At 50.5% G+C, this 4,949-nt stretch overlaps 1 long non-coding RNA gene across 1 annotated transcript; it reads right to left on the bottom strand.

The window, feature by feature from the left end:
- Positions 1 to 1,668: 1,668 nt before the first annotated feature.
- LOC130682639 (uncharacterized) lies at positions 1,669 to 4,706 on the bottom strand. Its single transcript, XR_008995948.1, has 3 exons — positions 3,263 to 4,706; positions 2,195 to 2,555; positions 1,669 to 2,043 (listed from the first exon to the last, which is right to left on the bottom strand). It is a non-coding gene; the product is annotated as an uncharacterized LOC130682639 (long non-coding RNA).
- Positions 4,707 to 4,949: the final 243 nt, after the last annotated feature.

Below are 4,949 nucleotides of genomic sequence, written 5' to 3'. Positions count from 1 at the left end.
GAGGACTGAATTAAAATGCAAGTCGAAAACATGTGGTGCAATGCCTGGTGCTGGGCTATAAATGATAGCCATGTGTATAACAATTATAGTAATTATATATAATAAATGTATATACATCCAGGACCATTCCCTGTCTTAAACAGACTTCCCAGTTTGAGAATATCTCAAAGGGCATATTTGATTTAAAATGAGCCTTTCCTGGTCACCATTCTGATGGTAAACTCTAAGGAATATGAGGAAAAACATGTAGCAAAACTGTGTCAAGACCTCAGGTCAAGAACAACCCCACTAAAATCACAGTAGGAGAGACTAAAATGGCAATGTCTGATACCCAGCAACATTCTTTAAGGGAGTTTCTAGAGTTGCTGGTACTTTGCCTCAGAAGACTGTCCCCCGGCTGCCTCCAACTGTCCATTCTGCTGCTTAACAAACACTTACCCAGCGCTTGCTATGGGCCTGCTTGGGATCCAGAGGACCTTCACGTCTAGTGGCAGCGGAGCACCACCAGGGCTCAGCGGGTGGGTGTAGGCAGGGGCGAGGCAGTGACTAACCATGTGGATGTGGGGGCAGAGTGGCCAGAGAGGGCGTCCACCAGGAGATGCTGCCAAGCTGGTCTGGAAGGACTAGGCACTGGCTGGGAGAGAAATGTGCTCCAGGGAGGGAGAAAGTCAAGTCCGAGGCCTGCAGCTGTGACACCAGGGTGTGATGTGGCACTAGTGAGAAGCTTTAAGTCCACTGTCATTTGTCTCTGTCATCAGTAAGGTTAAAAGAGGCTGTGTGAGGTACAGGGCTCCCTTTGACCTCTGGACAGGTGGCCAAGCAACAGATGATGTCAGAGGTAAGATGTCCTAACTAACAATGAGACGTGACGCTCCAGTGACCTCAAAAACCTATCAGAGGCAGCTGGCTATGTCCCTTCTCCGAATCTGTCCTGCTCCATATAGATCGATCAGGGGCTTGACTAGCAGGTCCTCCTTCAGCATGTGCGAGAAGAGCCGGTGGATGGTGAGGGAGGGGCAAAGGCAGATCACAGGGCCTAGGCGTGAAGGACAACCGTTTGAAAGGGTGATCCTCAATCAATTCCCAATAAAAAAGTGTCATCCTGGTGTCTTAACCTGCAATTCACAGATAGCTTAAAAAAAAGTCTATGAATTCCCTTAAATTGTATGCAAAACCTTATGCGCACAGGTGCAATTTGTGGGGAAAGGCAGGGTCTATTTTTCACATTTTTAAAAGATCCCCATAACCTTAAATACATGAGATGCACTGGGCTAGTTATCAGAGATTCAGAAATAAACAAAAACACAGTCTGTAGAACCAGTTCCTCCACTTGGCAAAACAAAGTAAAACTCTGAAAAGCAGACAGACTTAAGTTCATATCCTAGACCTAAGTTAACTCTGTTACTTATAAACTGTGTGGCTTCAACCAATTCCTCAACCTCTCTGTTTCCTTTTCTGTAATAGCAAATACTTAGATTTATTTGGGGGGGAGGGAAGTGTAGGATGAGGTTTAAAATAAAAAGCAAATGTCTTATATATAGTAGGCAATCTAATTTCACAGATAATTATTTTTGCTGTTATTTCTACAGATATGCTGAGATGCCCAGGGGATAGAAAGATTTTTTGGCGACGATATTTAGAGAAAAAAACAGTGTCTGGCTGGGGGCCTCTGTCTCCGTGTGTTCTGGCACTGTTGTTCTTGGCTGTCCCTGGACAGTGTCTGTCTTTACCTTGAACTGCCCTAAGATTAGAATTTCTCGTAAACAGTCACTATTATTCATCTGTCCCTTTTCACAATGCTGCTTGCTGCTCAAAGGGGGACTGGACTGGTGTGCTGAGATAGCTCTTACTAAAGGGCATGACCTCCAGTCCCGAGGATGAATGCAGAAAAGCTCCGGGTTCCAGGTCACACCTGCTGCCAGCAACCTGCAGGGATTCAGGTGGGCTTTTCAGTCAAAGCGGAGCTGTCCGAAGGCAGTACATCTGGGAAAGATGCAGAGGAGGTCATCAGGAAAAGTTTTAGCCAGCAAACCTGTGAACTAGCTGCAAATGAAAGGGAATTGCAGTCTGCCTTATACCGGGATGAAGGTAGAGTCTTCCGCTAATTAACTTCTGGGGCGAAGCTCTAAGTTTAGGAGAGCCTTCTGCAACGAGAGAACTCCTGTTCGCCCTCAGAGCCTTCCCAAGGCCCCACCTGACCATCCCGACAGAAAGGTCCGTGTTCCTTCCTCTGCAGACTGACGCGAGGACACATCCCAGTCCCAGCCGCCTTCAGAGCGGCTCATTTGGGTGTTTCCCGCCCTCTGACGGTGCTTTCCCTGAGCACACACCTGTGGCTTCCTGGACTGCTTATCTTCAAAGTCTAGCATCAGTCTGAGCTCATAATCAAGGGCCCTGGGTGCAGTGCCCGGAGAGACGGGGCAGTGCAGAAGGAAAGGAGGAGGGGTGGGGGTGGGGGTGTCCTGCTTCTGGAGGGAGGAAGTCGCGGGTTCCACTTCTGTCCCCACATTTCACTTTGTGGATGACCTGCTGAGCTTCCCCAAGGTTGAGCTTCCCTACTTGTAAAAGTGGAGCATGTTACTTGTTGAACATGTTACTCGTCTTGAAGGAGGGTTTTGAGGATCAAATAAGATCAATACACGAAAACAGGAACAGATGGGATTGAGGTAATTACGAACAGCTTCCAACAAAGAACTAATGTGTCCCACACTCAAAAGTTCTATTGTTTCCTAGGCTTTAACCCCAAAGTGCAGACGGTAGCAGTTAGTCCCAGACCAAAGTTCCTGCCGAGTGGCCTTCAGTGCCTGTGGGTGGACACCAGCACGTCCTCTCATTGTGGCTCTGTCTGCAGCCGTGCCCGGGCCCCAGGTGCCTTGTGGGATGACAAGGTCCCCATCCAGGCTCCAGAATGCCAGTTTCTCTCCCCTCCCGGCCGAACCCCACCAACTTCCAGAGTAGTCTTCCTAGAGCTCAAACGTCCCCTTCAGGCTTGAAAACACCCAAGAGTCCCCCAGTGTCATCAGGATCAGACTCAGCTCCCTGGCACAACCCACCCTGTCCTCACACACCCTGGCTTCTGTGAGGTGTGACTCTCCAACTTACTCTCCTGTCACCCCCACACCAACCCTGGGCTCCCTGAAGGCACCACTCGCTTCCTATCTCCCTGCCTTGCTGGGTATGGGCTGTGGCTTTTGTTGGGGGGCTTTCTCTGCCCCCTTTTGCTCATCCACCCACCAGGAAAATCCATACTCCCCTTTCAGACTCACCTCAAAGCTGTCTTTCTCTTGGCAATCTGGTTTCCTCCTAGACAGGATTCACTGCTCACGTCTGAGATCCCATAACCCCTTGTGGATGTTGCCATTTTAGCTCCGACCTCCTTGCTCTGTAATTGTTCCCTGACGTGTCTGTCTTCCCCTGTGGCCTGTGCTGTCCTTAGGGGGAAGGCTGGGGGCTGGTTCTTGACTGAATTCCCAGCCACATGGTAAGTGAGGGATGGAAGCCCCTTCAATGCATCTGTCCTTTCTAACGACCACCGAGGTGTCTGCTCCCCCGAGAGCAGCGAGTCAAGCCCGGTCACCCATTCACATCCCCAGCCTGGCTCTCCCACCTGTCGTTTAGTGTGGCCGTGCTAGTTCAGCCTGAACTGGGAGTTCTCTGTCCACTCTTTCCTGTTTTATCAGCCTTCTGCCCGTTCACCACGAGACTGTGAGCTTTTTGAGGGGGGGCATGCATTTCTCACCCGCTGCCCCCACCCCAGGTCCAGCAGCATGCTAGGGCCAGGCCGCCATGCCCTCAGGCCCTCCTCATTCCTTCCTCAAGGGTCTCTCAGCAACAGCAGAGCAGACGCGTAGGTGCCCAAGTCTGGGAAGGCACAGGATGAAGATGCCAGTCTTTCCTTCCTAATATGCTATGAAATGACTCCATGATTATCCAGACTCGTCAGGCCCTCTGCTCACAGCCAGGCAGTGCTACCCTCAATTACCCTGCCTTTCTATTCTCTTTCATTTTCTTCTTCCTTAAATTAAACTTTCATGGCTCCATTTTCTTCTTTCCCTTTACAAGAACCCTGACATATTTCCTCAAGGAAATACTTTCAAAATCATAATTGAAACACAATAATTCATAATAGAAACGGAGGACAAGAGTAATAGACTTAGCTCTCATTTCTGGTGGCAGACACGTTAATTACATTTTCTATTTCCTCTCATTACCACGGAGCATGTCTCTGACAGTCCAGGCCGGCCTGCGGCTCCCTCTCCCCCCGGCTGGCTGAACCCGCCCCCTGTCACACTCCCAGCAGGTCTGAAGGCGACCGTGGGGATACAGGACTGACCGCGTCGCCCTGGTGGCTTGCAGTCCGTCCGAGTTCCACTGGCACAAATCCAGTTTCCTTGGTGGGGATGGAAAGATGGAACTCTCCGCTCTCCCTCCTCCGGGGTCAGCTGCCCTGAACTAGTGTGGTGCCCTGAGGGCACTTGGCCTCCCCTAGCTCTGCGCTTTGCCTAGGCGGTGGCCTTTTCCAGGGGCACCTTCCTCCTGAGCATGTCAGGAAGACCACGTCACATCTACCTGCCCGTGCCTCCCCATGTCCTGCTCGGGCATCACTGGCCTCTCCCGACTGCCCTCCACCTGGGAAGGCAGAAGTCACGGCTTTCTCCTCTTTGCTCCTGAAGTCACTGAGCTTACCTCTGCCCTGCCGCTTACGACCGGGCATCACGACGGGCTTGTCAGCTTCCCTTCCCTCCCCTCCCACCCTGCCCTTGCCAGCAGTGCACAGACAGGCTCAGAAGCTGTCATCTGTGTGTTTGGGCAGCATGTTTACTTATTTCTGAGCTATCAGCATGTAGCCTGGTGCCTGGTGCAGGATTGGTGCTCATCAGAATATTTTTAAAATGTATACTGGAAAAAAATTGTCCTATTTTGTTTATAAACAAAGATAAGCAAAAGAT

This window comes from Manis pentadactyla, chromosome 2 (assembly GCF_030020395.1).
Source record: "Manis pentadactyla isolate mManPen7 chromosome 2, mManPen7.hap1, whole genome shotgun sequence".
Classification (NCBI taxonomy): domain Eukaryota; kingdom Metazoa; phylum Chordata; class Mammalia; order Pholidota; family Manidae; genus Manis; species Manis pentadactyla.
This window is presented reverse-complemented; position numbering and strand designations above follow the sequence as displayed.